This window comes from Sorex araneus, chromosome 10, assembly GCF_027595985.1.
Source record: "Sorex araneus isolate mSorAra2 chromosome 10, mSorAra2.pri, whole genome shotgun sequence".
NCBI classification, from domain to species: Eukaryota; Metazoa; Chordata; class Mammalia; order Eulipotyphla; family Soricidae; genus Sorex; species Sorex araneus.
In genome coordinates, this window is record NC_073311.1 from 10,413,128 (window position 1) to 10,428,545 (window position 15,418).

At 44.9% G+C, this 15,418-nt stretch overlaps 1 pseudogene; it reads right to left on the reverse strand.

Annotated features, from left to right (window-relative positions):
- LOC101540709 (mediator of RNA polymerase II transcription subunit 6-like) overlaps positions 1-14,967 on the reverse strand; it is a 100,429-nt pseudogene extending 85,462 nt beyond the window's left edge.
- Between the last annotated feature and the right edge of the window lie 451 nt (positions 14,968-15,418).

The following is a 15,418-nucleotide window of genomic DNA, read 5'->3' on the forward strand; positions in this document are numbered from 1 at the left end:
ATGCTCAAAGGCTAGTTCTGGCTCTGCACTCAGGAATTACTTCTGGTGGTGCACAGGGTACCATATGGAGGAATGCTCGGGATTGAACCAAGAGGATTTGGGGAAAACCCATTTGTAATCCCTTCTCAAAAGCTGACCCAGGCTCTCTCCTATCTCTGGAGAGCCTGTGTTCTCTCTTGAATTGTCCTTTTCTCTCTCTCCTTTTAACAAGGTTGAGGGTTATTTTGTTTGTTTTTGTTTATTTACTTCACTATTATTTTCTGAAATTCATTCTTCTCTCTTAAACACTTATTTTTTGTATCACTATGAACTCCAAAGTAACAAATATATTTATGGTCTAGATTTAGGTGTATATTGTTTCAACCACTGACTCTTTCACTAGTGCGCACTACCCTCCACCAATGCCCCCAGTTTCCCTCCAGCCTTCCAGCCTCCCTCTGTGGCAGGCACTTTTCCCCTCCTGAAATTTTTTTACAGTAAACCTGGGGAATTTGGGTGGAGGTCAGGACTGATTTTTCCCTTTCTTGCAAAGAGCAAATCCTCACTTCAGTCTGAGAATCGTGGCTGTCCCCAAACTTGGGAGGTAGGAACATTCCCAAGGCTTCCTGGTCAAGTGGCAGGTAGGTGCAGCTTGACAGCTGCCCCATGGGACTGGTTGGATCTGAGTGCATTCATGCCATGTAGCATGGTAGCATGCTAGTATCCATGCCATTTAGGTGCCTATGGCAGACTTTCAGCAGTTCCCACCCCAAACACCCTCCTGATGAGGTCTAAGTGAGCTGAGCAGAGGGGCAGTCGTGTTCTCACCATCTGGGCTACCTGATGATGCAGTGGGTGCCGGCTGACTGCGGGATTCTTGTGGATGTGGGTTAAGATTACTGTAGAGCCACAGGATGACTCTGGTGTGGCAGCTCTTAAGAGCTCATGTTGGTCTACAGCAGCCACAGAAACAGGAACCTCAGCCTCTGGGAGAGCAGGCCAATTGCTTATCTCTCCTCACCCATCTCAACCATCTTCCTTTCTCCCTGTGTCCATGGTCTGTTCATCTCAACTCAGAAGTTTGCTATTACCAGTTGTGGGTCACAAGGCACTGTCTAGTGATTTTTTTTTGTCTCACTGCTGCCTCACTGTTGGTTACACTGTCCAGCCAGTGTGAGCTGCTGAATGACCTGGGAATGCCCTGTCTTCTCAGGGTGGGTCTGAATGTCTGTGGTCTGCAAAGCTGAGGTCTTCTGCACGGTCACTGGTGCCCCACTGCTTGCCGCTGAGTACTTGCTGGTCATTATCCTACTGCCAGTTATCCCTGCCGTCTGTCTGCACGTGGGTGGGAGACAGTATGAGCTACCTTTCTCTCGTACTTTTTATTTTACTTGTTTCCACCCTTAGTTGATTAGGCAAGTGCCCTACCCACTCTACTCTCACTCTGGCCCCTCCTAAGCCAGATTTTGAAGTGAGGTGGCATGATATTGGATATGGTCCAATTTAAAGGATACAAGAGTGCCTCATTTTCTCCCTTTCTGCCTATATCATCTATCATTCTGTAACTCTCTCTGCTTTCTCTCTCTCTCTCTCTCTGATCTTTCTCTTTTCTTCTTCTTCTTCTTCTCTCTCTCTCTCCCTGACACACACATACGTACACACAAAATTTGTCCAAATAGAATATATCACAGAAGGAAATGTGTTGAATAACACTGAGATTGGGAGAGAATTCAGGAGAAAATGAGATGAAAGATGGGGTACTCCTGGGGACACATTATTGTGATGCTTCCAGGCCATGTAATCGGGCCTCAAACACTTTTAACCACTGAAGAGATTGAGATGGGAGGGATCAGAGAAAAATATGTTTAAATCAAACATTTAACAACTAGTAAGAGATAAATTCAATGTTTAGGAAGCCTTGCTGTAAAGGGGAGCTCAGAAATGTCAGGAAGTACCAGGGTACCTAGACTTTATCCACTTCACATTTTCTATATGAAAAAACATATCCAACAACTATATTAGGAGTTGAAGTTACAATTAATGATTCACTAATTTAGACACTAAAATATATCTCAAGGAGGTAAAGAGGAAGCACAGAACATGAACAAAAAAGAAAATTTTGACATTTTCTAGATAGAATACCTCCTGAGTATTGGAAGAGAGTAAAAAAGAAAAGTAGAGGGGAAAAATACACAAATTATATTGTGAACCTTTATTATTTTTTCCAGGACCATAGATTTAAGTGATAATGTTGAAGACTAAGATAAATATTAAGAAGAAAAGAAAGTCATAATGCTAAATATGCCATCTGGGGGTATTGTGGAAAAGCAGTGTGTGGAAAAGTACAATCAATCAGTCATGTTGATTGTATTAGTCATGTTTGTGGAGTCATTAGTCATCCAGAGTCCAGATCTTGCTCTTATCCCAGTTGAGGATCACTTCCTTTCTCCATCGATAGATGTTAACTCATCACCCACTATTTCATCCTTGCCAAATTCTCCTTCCAGCCATACAACCTCATACACTTCTTAGTATTAACACACACAACACACACATGTGCACATGAACTTGTATACTCATTGTCTCAGAAGAGTAGCACCTCAGGTCCTTGCTTTATTTTGCTGCTCTTCTTAGCCTCTATTCTGGGGAACCCAGTTGCTCTCATCAAAAAACACGAGCAAAACCAGACCCTTCTAAATTTTTTCGGGAAAAACCATGGGAGCCAAATATGAGTACATTTCTGGGCCCAGAACAACAACAGTTATGAGTTATCTTTAAATGCACTTTAGCAGAGCTTTTGGGAAACAATCAGATTTATTGAAATCATTTTAATCTATCAAAACAGAACCAAATGGGCATAAATAAGTTGAAGAAACAGCACGAAAAGTCAGACACTACTCACCTCCCATCCTTCCCTGCATACCTGCCTTTGCTTTCAAACTAAGATTTTATTACCACGGGGACTGTGCTATGAATATACGAGAGAAAGCAAAAGGGGGTTGTCACAGGGTGGCAAATTATCTGGCTGATAGGCACGGAAGGGTTGCTTATAAACATACAGTTGAAGGTTGTACAGGACTGACAATGCACAATGAAGATTTTTGAGGTTTCACTTTATGCATTAGCTGCAAGTCTGAATTCATATGAAAGTAATTTGCTCTGTAAACTCCTGTTTCCAGATTAATTTCAGCTGAGAAAACTCAGCAGACACAATATGTAAAAACTTGCTGAGATGTTGGAAAATTCTCTTATAAAACTTCCTTGTCCCACGCCTTCCCACGGCCTGGCATTAAGTCTCTCAGACCCAGACTTGGTGCTGGTTGCATGTGTATGAAGCCAGACAGTTGGTGGTAGGAATAACATATGCCTCTATCCTGGAGCTCACAATGCAGAAGGGAGCCCAGGAGATAGACACACAAGTAGGATATGAAGTGTAATGTGGAGTGAGCCCCCAAAGAGGCCTAAAGGTGGTCTCATGGGAATGCACAGGGTCTTCATGAAAGGGTCTGAGAGGAGAAAGGCAGAGCCCCGAGGGAGATGGGGAACTGCCTCCTACTCACGGAAGAGAATTAGCACAGCACACTGCATGGTAGATATGTCCACAGAAAAGAGTTTTATTTGACGAGAGCAAATAATATACTAAGTGTTCTGAAAGAGCAAGAGCATGGTGAATGTAGTGTGGGAACCGATTTGAAGACCTCAGAAGATAAGGATATTGGATTTCATAGTTGAAGCAATGGAGATCAGTGGAGGTTCATAAGCCCAAGGTAAAGTCCGGTCCTTAGGAGTTGAAATGAACAGATACTGACATAAAGGAGGAGAGACTGTTTCAAAGTTATTGTGAAAATCCAGGCAAAAGGGGATGAGGTCTTTGAGATTGGGACCGAAGGAAGAGAGAGGAGAAACTCAAAAACATTGGTTGACATCTTTCTTTGGCCTGATGTTCTGTGACTCAGAAACTTAGAACTGAAGCAGCCAGCATGAAGGTTTTCCTGTGCGTGTTCCTCTCTAGACTGTTGATCCCAGCAGCAATGAGGAGAGTAACTGGAGATGATTGGCAGTGCCTGGAATTTTCCTTTTATTTCAAACAGGCTGCTTGGAGTCGTTAAGAACAAGCACAGCAAAACAGTGGTTCTACTCTCACAACAAAAAGGATTGGGATTGATAGAAGATATAATCAAGCTGTTTTGGAAGTAAAAAATGCTGGTCATGCCAGAGCTTGGAGGCTGGAGGAGCTTAAAAAAAATCCAGACTCAGACTGAAGAACTCACAAACCATGATGGAGATGCTTTTAAGCATCGTTAGAGTGTGTTTCACAAATATCAAAAAAAATGCATATTTTGAGGGAAATCACCACAGTGCTTACATGAAATGAAAGCTCTTAGTATCTCTTCCGTGGTAGGAATGATAAAGAAGGAGCTTCCTTTTGGATAACCCACCAGCTAAATGTACAGAGCAATGCAGGGCTTTTGTTTGCTCTCCTGGGCAGATCAGTTAGCATGTTAACTCCAAACCAAACAACCTGGAGAAAAAGATTCATGAGGTGTCAAATCAGATGTTTAATTTCCACAAATAGTACAAGAGGGGAATATTTTGAAATCCTGTTTCACAGCCGTAATTCACACTCTTTGTACTTGTGCATTCCCAAGGGCTTTTAGTCACGTGGCCTGAATATAGAATTTAATGAGCTCCACACATGGTGGGAGCCAAGAGCAGCCTCCCAAGGTGTCAGCTTCTCAGTGATGTGTATTTAGGAAGTGAGTCCCTGCCATCTAGAACTCATTTGGCATTAGGTAGTGAGTGCATGTTACGATGTCAGTCTCATGTGAAAAATTCAGGTTTTTAATGCGATTTATTTTTTATTTATTGACTGCCTGCTGTGTGCTAAGACTATCTGTGCATAATCACATTTAATCCTCAAAGCAATTCTGTGGGGAAGCAGTATTAGCCTTTGCTTGCAAATCAAGAGAAGGTAATAAAATACAAAGGGCAGAAATAGGGTTTGGTGCCTTTCCTGGCCCTCAAGGAACAAGAACTTTGCTAACCCCCTCCTCCAGCTCTGCTGCAACACTGCTGTTCTCTTTTGATTTTTCTGGTCCATGCTTTTTTTAATGCAAATTGAATTGTATCACCCACCACATTCTTATTCTGAATTTCTAACTGCAAGTACCTCAGAATGTGACCTACTTTGCAGAAACGGTCTTTTACAGACACACTCGTGTTAAGTCAAATCATTCTTTGGATCTGATTTCAATATAACTCATGTCCTTTCAAAAGTAGGGAGGGATTGAGATACTGATACACAGAAATCAGGGTGACGTTCCCATAAACCAAGGAACACCCAAAATTTCAGGCAACCCACCAGAAGTGAGGAGAGAAGCATGGAATGCACTTTCTCTCACAGCTTCAGAAAGAGCCAACCCTGCCAACACCTTGCTCATGGGTTTCCCGCCCCTAGAGACAATAAAATTCTGCTGTTAAAGCCACCCAGTGTGGGTTCTTTGTTGCCACAACTCTAGCCAGCAACCATGCAGGTGCTCTTTATTAAACAACCCTCATGGCAAAATGGTTTTCCTCCCTCCTTTCTCTCACATCAACACCCGTCTTTGACTCACAAAATAGTTACAACTTGTGATGAACCCTAATTCAGATTTTTTATTTCTTTGCTATGACATTTCTCCTTACTGGAAGACTTCCATTACCAGTTCAACTGCAACCTCCTACAGGGAGTCTTCCCTTATTTCCTCACAGACTTTGTGCCTTTTCTTAAAGTTGTATCTAACACCCCACAATAACTTGGATGTTTATGTGCTTGCCTGTCCATGTTTACTACAGTGCTTCAAAACTTTATGTCTCTAGAGAGTCTCTTGCTTGGCTGTCTTCCCCGGGGCCCCTCCGGGGGGATGGGCTCCAGCTTTCCTCCCCACCCCGAGCAGAGCTCCCGGTGGCCGAAGACCACCGGAACCTAGCTGCAGCCATGCTGGAGGCTCCTCTCTACACCTTCAGACAGGCCTCATGCATGAAGGTACCGGCAGAGGAACCCAGGTGTGTGTAATCCCATCAATGGCCAACATCCAGAGAGAGACTTAAAAGCAAGCTCTCAGAAGTGATATCTTTAGCCCACTTCTCCCTCTGGGAGAAACTGGCAATCTTCTGAGAGTTTCCTGCCCACATGGGACAGCCTTGCAAGCTTCCCATGGTGTATTCATATGCAAAATCCAGTAACAACCTGGATCTCATTCCCCTGACCCTGAAGAGCCCCCAGTGCAACATTGTTAGGAGGGCGGAGTTGAGATGGACTTCTAAGATCTCAGGGAAAGGACAAAATGAGATGTTACTGAGCCCGGCCAGAGAAATCGGTGATTAACAGGATTTGGTGATTCATGATTTGTGAGATAAAGTGCCGACCTCATTCTTCTCTATAACCCAATAGTAAGAGAGTACAAAGAGGACTAATCTTGGTCCTCTTTGGAAGCCTTAGAAAGGTTTCTTCAGCTTCCATTTTACAACTGCAACCTAAGGGACTATAGAGATGAACATACACACACACTCACACACACTAACACACACAGAGTGATATCCTGATTAAATGCAAAAATACAACTACAGAATGACTATGCTTCTAATGGGATTGAAGGTGAGAAACAGCAAAAGAAGACACACACAGATCAGGAGTACTTTGCCAAGAATTCTATAATAAGGAATCTTAGTTATCAGACCTCAAATATTTTTGTCACATTGGAAAAGCATTCTCCAGAGATAAATACTTCAGAGCTTCCTGGTTATATCTAATTACCCTTATCTATGTCCATAGTTATCATTGTTCTAATTGTTTTCTTTTATTAAAGACTTTTACAAAAATTATTTCCCCCTTCACCTTCTATTGTTTTTGAAGCCATGGCTGGGGACCACATACTTTATTGTAGTTCTTCAGACTTAGTCATTGTGTATAAGTCACTTCATTTCTGTGTGATGGAGAACATACTTGTTGTGGCACCAGGGATCCCAACAGCAGTGGTACCAGGATCTTACAGCATGTGGGGTAGTGTGTGAGGGGGGACCACCTCTGCCTTCTTGTGCCTCGGGACAATGATCTACCACTGAGCTGCATCCCTGGCCCATTTCTTTCTTTCTTTTTTTTTTTAAAATTAAATCACCGTGAATTTCAAAATTACAAAATTATTCATGATTGAGTTTTAGTAATACAATGTTCCAATACCAATGCCTTCACCAGTGACTACTTGGTGTACTCCACCAATGTTCCAGGTTTCCCCTCCCCCCACAAGCCTGCCTCTATTGCAAAGCACTTTACACCTTTCAGCTGGCAGTCTCCTTCAGAGCGACCACTTCTCTCCACCAAACTTATAATGCACCCATTCCTGAAGTCTCCAGTCTGCCCCCAGTGGCAAGCTTCCTACTGCAAACAGCTCTCTTCCTCAGTGTTTCCTTGACTTCGGCATTTGTTATTCCCCTGCTTTATTTCTTTATATCCCGCATATGAGAGAAACCATTTTTGTCTGACCCTCTCCTGCTGAATAACTTCACTCAGCATGAAATGCTTCAGGTTTATCCACATAACAGCAAAATTGCATGACTCCCTTTTTTCTTACACTAGGCCCGTTTCTTTCAGAATCTCTGCAGTGTATAAACTCCATGCACGTCCAGTCCTAGAGCAGTCATCTTTCATGGCAAGTAGATAAAGTGACTTTGGGTTATGTTTGGGTCCCAAGCAGTGTGACTACAGGGAGAGAAGCCTTTGGTCATGCCAAATGAATATTTCTGTAGTGTGTGACAGACACTTTAAATTTAAAGAGGAGTATACCATGGTAGGTACTAGTCTTCCATGGATTTTCATTAATGTGACTTAATAAGCTTGTTTATTAGGTAAATGCTAGCACCATCTTCTGTAATTAAAAAAAACACCCTAAATAATAATGAAGAGCAATGAGAGGAGAATTTCTCATTTATGCTCTTGTGTCCCTTGCAGGTAAGGGTGCACGAGGCTCTTCTTACACAATAATTTCATCCTAGCTTCTTTGTTTCTCTTCCTCATCAACCTGTGGAAAGGAATTTTGCTTTTATGAAGGACATAAAGGGAGCTAGACCATATGTGTGGACCTCAACTGAAAGTGACCCACATTCTAATCACTCCTGAACCACTGGCTAGAATTTGGTCATGTGGCCAGTCTGGTACGAAGGACACTGGTAAATCCAGGTGCTCAGGAAAAAGAGAACTAGATGATTGGTTGGTGTAAGTAGTCTCTGCCACAGAAGACTATAGAAAAGTGAGATTCTAGATTTTTCTTTGCGCAATACAATCCTCTCTATGCACCAAAGCAGCTTCCCTACTAAACTTACTTCTCAGAGTTGTTTGCTAACTTCTTCAGTATTCTCCACAGGTCTACTGAACTTTAAGGCACCTGACCAGAGAGAATTGTGAATACTAAGTGTAGACTTCCTTGGCCTATGCATGCCAGAGCCAAGAATTTTATTCTGATAAGCCAGAGGAGGTGGTGGGGAATGGAGTGGGTGGTGCTGTGGGGCAACTAGTGGGACTGATTCTTGCCAGTCCCCTCCTAGGAAGGAGGAAAAGCTAAGCATGTACTTTAACATGTGCCCCAGCCTTTATTTATTACTTTTTATTGCATAGGCCATAGCCTGTGATCTTGGAAGCAGGTTAGTTTCTAACTATTCTGTTTAAATGGTCTATTCTGAAATTATCTTTCCCATTTTTCAGATGAGGAAACTGACAAATAAGTAACCCATTCTCAGGCACAGAGTTTAGGTTCAGACTCAGCCAGGATAACTCAAGAATACTTATTCTTCATATTTATCCTGAGCCGCCTATCAAATTCATCTCATCTCTTCAAAATATTACTAAGTGAGCCTATACCCCTAAAAAGAATATCTGTCTGTCACATTTTCCCAGATGCAGTAATACAAGATGTCGTGGAGAGTTCTCTATCACAAGGCAAAAAGCCACAGGACTAAATCTGAGCATCCGTACTTTGTGATCATTTGAAAACACAGATCCTATAAAGTGTGATGAAGGAATCTTCAAAAGAATTTCTGTCCCTGTGATACTCTTAGCCTCGAAGACTTTGAGGAAATAACGTCTTTTATTTCAGCTTCTCTGAGGTCTCCTCACTCCTCTCCAATCCAGAGTTGTGCGAACTTGCACACACTTACACATATGTGAACTTAGGCAATGCTTTGCTGCATGCAAATGCTGTGTGTACTCACTCATTGACAGCAAACAGAAACCAGGATTTTCTGGGCCACCAACCATCACCCACAGAGCCATTTGGATTGTCATCCTTAACTTGTAGGATGTCATAATCACCAGAAAATGCCTTTTAAAACTTTCTTTCACATTTTAGATATGATTATAGCTCTATTCCTACAATAACAGCTTTTGCGTACTTGCATTTTTGTCTTTTACATATATATGGAGAACAGGGAGAATTCTTACCTGGAAGGTGTGGAGTTGCATAAACTTGCAGCCTATCTCTGTTACAGCTCAATGTGAATGACCTTGGCTTCCATATTTTGAAAAGACTCAAGGATGAAACTATTTCTCTATGAAACAGTATTTCATTTAAACTACTCATCAAGAATGTGGACTTTTGGTAAGATAGACAAGTTAGCAAACATTTCCTGAAAGTTATCAGGCTTTTGAAGAAACATGTTCATTAGACATAAAAGCTGACAGGTTAGGACTGAGAGGTAACTCAATGTACTGTGTGTTTTGCATGTGGAAAGCTGGGGTTCGACAGGCACTATATGGTCCCCCCAGTATCACTGAAATAACCCCTGAGCATAGAGCCAGGAGTAGCCCCCGAGCACTACCAGGTGTGACCCTCAACCTCCTAATTTATCTCTTCCCTTAAAAGGCTGACATTAACTGACTCCTTAAGGCCTTTTCCCAAAATTGATTATTCACAGACTTCTTGAGAACCATAATAAATTATTTTGGGTAAAATAAACTCAGAAACACTATTTTTTGTTTTGTTGATTTTTGGTTTGGGGGCCACACCCAGCAGTGCTCAGGGCTTACTTTCAGGCTCTGTGCTCAGGGATCACTCCTGGTGAGGCTCAGGGGTGCCTGGATAAAAACCCGGGTTGACTGTGTGTAAGGCAAGGCCCCTACCCACTGTACTATGGCTCAGCTGACACTATTTTCCTTCTAACTTGAGGCTTTATGATATAATCATCTTACTAAAGACTGCAGAAAACCTACCTAGAAAGAAAATGGGTTAACTTGACATAAACTGATGTTTCTCACACCTAGATTTAAAAAATCCCTGAAATTTTTCATTGTGCCTATTATCATGACACAGAATCAGTGTCTCATTGAATGTCAGGACATCTTGCTACTAATTTTCAGAAAATGTCCTCTATCTCCTGGCACTTAAGATGCAGTGGACTTCTCATTGCCTCGACCTGGAGACAGCACCCGTATCATCTGTGCTGTCTGTTTGGCATGTTGTTAGATAGGCAAGAACTCATACTCGTTAAAGGGAGTGAAGAAACGCAGAAAGACGGGGATGTCTGAAGTAAGTAACAAGCCGAAAAGACAAGGAAGCTTCTCCTTTCCCTCCCAACATATAAAGTCCCACTGCTACAGAGTTCCCTCTAGTTCTATCAAAAGATAGAGGGTAGTTACATGAAGACCCCAGCTTATAAAGTTAACCATTTTTTTGTACTCTTATTCTGCCAGGCAAATTTTCACTGCTGTTACTAATGAAGACATTCCAAGGCTAAGAGGGTTGCCTGCCACTTCTCTCTGCAGAGCTGTGCGCTTCAAATGAAAAGCTTCTGAAACTGACAGCTGTGGGGAAAACCTTTTCACCCCTTTACAGTGTCAAGTGTGGCGTGACATCTCTGTGTATTATTTCCCTTGCATCTAAGAACTCCTTTGCTAATATAAACCAAAAATAATGAAAAAAAAACCCTTGGATTTTGCCAGCATAGAATTAGCTGTGCAGTTGGAAAAAAAATTGTAGCAATATTTGGCATGGGGTTGTGATTAACATTTTTTTTCTTCAAGTATTCTGCACAAAGCATTTTTTTTCTTTTCTAAGAAGGGTTTAAATTGAGTTACTTTTTCTCACATTGGTCATGGGGAGAATTAGGACTTTAACTGTTGATCCAATTTATACTGCCATTTGATCCTGTAAGTGCTATATGGGACTCAGTGACTCATGGAAAACATGCCTGCCAGATCAAACACACTCAGAGCCAACGTCACAAGATTCTGATTTTACAGGTTTTGTTCTGCCTGCAGTCAATTCGCCTCTTAAATTGTTATGGACTTCCTGAGTAGGCTTCCAAGGAAGCGGTCCACCATGCAACTTAGACACTTGCTCGAGAATTAGTATTCACACCATTTAAGTTCCCACAAGTACTTTTCTTCATGAGCTTCTTCCCTAGTGCAATCAAATTAATCACTTCTTTTTTCACCCTCATTTCATTCATTGATATAGTGAAAGAAGCTGGAGCGTTTCACTCTGTATGAAAGAAAAATGATAACAAATAGTACTTAAGCAGCAAAACAATTTTTAGTTTCAGTTTGTGTAAGTGATGTATATGTATGCATGTGTTAGCATGCATGTATGAGAATATTGATATGCTTAGTGATACTAATGAACGTGCTTATTAATACTAATCTGAGGAACATTCTTTGTAAACTGCTTTATGGGCGTGTTGTGGTGTGTGTGTGTGTGTGTGTGTGTGTGTGTGTGTGTGTGTGTGTGTACTGCTAGCTGCAATTTCTTTTCGTTTTTTGGGTTTTTTTTATTGAATCACCATGAGATACACAGTTACAAAGTCATTCTTGGTTGGGTTTCAGTCATGCTGTTTCAGTCATGTTTCAGTCTCTGCTTTAGTGGTATGCCTTTTATGATAAACTGGTAGTTTATTTTCCAGACATGTATGAATTATTCTATCAAATTAATCTAATCCAAGGAACGGTTTATGGGAATACTTCCAGATTTATAGCCAATTGATCAGAAGCTCTTGCAATAACCTGGGCTTGCAATTGGCATCTAAATTAAGGACAGTATTGAGCTATTATCGTGACCTCTGATGCTATCTCCAAAAAGATAGGAATGAAACTAAACTGAATTGTAAAACACCTAACTGGTTTATATAGGGAACTGAAGATTTCCTCCTTCCTTCCTTCCTTCCTTCCTTCCTTCCTTCCTTCCTTCCTTCCTTCCTTCCTTCCTTCCTTCCTTCCTTCTTTCCTTCCTTCCTTTCTCACTTCCACCCTCCTTCCTTCCTTCCTTCCTTCCTTCCTTCCTTCCTTCCTTCCTTCCTTCTTTCCTTCCTTCCTTTCTCACTTCCACCCTCCTTCCTTCCTTCCTTCCTTCCTTCCTTCCTTCCTTCCTTCCTTCCTTCCTTCCTTCCTTCCTTCTTTCCTTCCTTCCTTTCTCACTTCCACCCTCCTTCCTTCCTTCCTCCCTCACTCTCACCTTCCTTCCTTCCTTCCTTCCTCCCTCACTCCCACCTTCCTTCCTTCCTTCATTCCTTCCTTCCTTCCTGACTCCCACCTTCCTTCCTTCCTTCCTTCCTTCCTTCCTTCCTTCCTTCCTTCCTTCCTTCCTTCCTTCCTTCCTTCCTTCCTTCCTTCCTGACTCCCACCTTCCTTCCTTCCTTCCTTCCTTCCTTCCTTCCTTCCTTCCTTCCTTCCTTCCTTCCTTCCTTCCTTCCTTCCTCCCTCACTCCCACCTTCCTTCTTTCCTTCCTTCTTTCCTTCCTTCCTTCCTTCCTTCCTTCCTTCCTTCCTTCCTTCCTTCCTTCCTTCCTTCCTTCCTCCCTCACTCCCACCCTTCTTCCTTCCTTCCTTCCTTCCTTCCTTCCTTCCTTCCTTCCTTCCTTCCTTCCATCCTTCCTTCCTTCTCTCCTTCCTTCCCTTCCTTCCCTCCTTCCCTCCCTCCTCCCTTCCTTCCTTCCTTCCTTCTTTCCTTCCTTCCTTCCTTCCTTCCTTCCTTCCTTCCTTCCTTCCTTCCTTCCTTCCTTCCCTCCTTCATTCCCTCCTTCCCTCCTTCATTCCCTCCTTCCTTCCTTCCCTCCTTCATTCCCTCCTTCCTTCCTTCCTCCCCTCCTTCCCTCCCTCCTTCCCTCCCTCCCTCCCTCCTTCCTTCCTTCCTTCCTTCCTTCCCTCCCTCCCTCCCTCCCTCCCTCCCTCCCTCCCTCCCTCCTTCCCTCCCTCCCTCCTTCATTATTGTCCTTAATGTTGTTGTGCTGACCAGGGTTTGTGCATACATGAATATGGTGCTCACACTTTCGCAGCTGTGGTGTTTGCCAGGGCCACACACCAGGATGCTGTGCTTCCATATTCAGATGTGGCTTCACTGAGGCTGACACTCCTTTGGTTGTTTGCACGTGTGCTTTTGAGAGCTTGCACTCCTGTTGGTGGTGATTCTTCTTGATTCCCATGAGCTCTGGGAATGGGCCGCCTTTTTTTTTTCCTTTTATTTATGTGTTACACCTGGCGATACACAGGGGTTACTCCTGGCTCTGCACTCAGGTATTACTCCTGGCGGTGCTCAAGGGACTCTATGGGATGTTGGGAATTGAACCAGGGTCAGCCTTTCAAGGCAAACGCCCTACCAGCTGTGCTATTGCTCCACCCCCCGTCTTTTTGTCTTTTTTTTTTTTTTTTTTGCTTTTTGGGTTAGACCTGGCGATGCACAGGGGGTTTACTCCTGGCTCTGCACTCAGGCACTCAGGAATTACTCCTAGAGGTGCTCAGGGGACCCTATTGGATACTGGGAATTGAACCCAGTCAGCCGTATGCAAGGCAAATCCCCTACCCGCTGTGCTATCACTCCAGCCCCCACGAGTTCCTTTCTAAGTGTTGAACAAACTCCTTCCTTTCCCTGAGATCAGGCTCCCAGTAACTCTGCCGCCAACCCCCAACACAGCAGACAGAACAATTCTTGAGGATTTAACATTATTTAATGAGGGGACAGTCGGGGATGGGGGTGAGGGGTGTCGGCCTGTCTTCTGTGCTTATTGTGACCGCAGCTCTCAGGGAGGGGCAGGGGTTGGAGTGCTCCCTCGAAAGAGGGAGTTTTGTGTCCGGGAAGGCCCACTCTGAGCAGCTCTACGGGTCAGGCCTGCGATAGATGCAGGGCAGGCAACATCTTAGGGCTCGGTTTAGCGGGCCCACGCGGGGTGTCTGTCCCCTAGTGCTTGGGCGCCGGGGCCTCATTAGTCTTCTTAAGACATTTCTCAGGCCCCGTGGGGTCATATTACGGGTCCCGGACTCTGGGAGCTGCTCCCTGCTTGGAGCCCTCACCTCTGTGTCGAGGGGCACAGGCTCGGAGGGAGGGGGGGCTAGTGGTCCAGGAGGCCCTGGAGGGGCTGGTCCCAGGTAGTTGTTCCTCAGGCCCCACACGGGGGTGAGAGTGCGGATCACTGAGCGGGCAGGCGTGGGACGCTGGGCCACAGGAAAGGGCGCCAGACCTCGGGCGGAGGCTGCAGGCCCAACAGGCAAAACGACAGACACCCAGTCCCATGTCGCAACATAAAAGGAAGGACAGGACGCCGCACGGTGTGGAACCGCCGAGCCCCGCTGAAACATGGCGTGGCTCCGGGCCTGGCTGGGTCTGCACCGGCTGTCCTCAGAGGTGAGGTGATCCCCATCCAGGGTGCGGGATCTGCAGAAAACAGGAAGGACGGAGATGGGGAGGAGCCAACAGGGCCTGGAGGGCCTTCGCCCTTGGCTGGGGAGGGCAGGAGTGGGGGCCCCGGAAGCCTCCCCCTTTCCCACTGTCTCCAGCCCTGACTTCCCACTCTGCCCCTCAGCCTCCCCGAGGCCTGTCCTCCCATCCCTGTCCCCGTGCCTGCCCCGCCCGCCCAGAGCAGGCCAGCGACACTCCTCCTCAGACGGGGTGGCAAAGAGACACAGAGACAGTCACCTGTCCAGGTGCAGGCTGGTCCAGGGTCTCCTCATTTCCGCAGAGCTGAGGCCACAGTTCGCACCTAGGAACCCGAGACATGGCGTCTGTTCACGAAGGAGCGGCCCTGGGAGAGCTGCGGGAGAGCCAGGGGAATCCCATCTCCGCCAACCCCCCGCATTCTGCCCAACTCAGAGCTCCAGTCTGTCTCCTCTCGTCTCCCGTGGCCACCCAGAGGGCCGCACCCCTCGCCTCGTCCCCCCGGCCTCGGTCCACTTGTGACTGCCTCCCCTCAGCAGCTGTCTGAGGCCCTGCTTCCAGGGAGGGTCTGTGGAAGCAGCAGCCCCCCTCAGAGACCAGGGCCCTGGGACTGCAGGGAATGGGGGGGTCACCCCGGAGGGTGCAGCTCAAAGGCAGAATCTCACATCTTAGGGCAGTAGTCCTTCTTCTTCTGATCCTATATGGACGCTGAGAAGACAAAAGTCAATGAGCATTTGGGACCAGGTTTTCACTCCTCTCCAACTCAGACA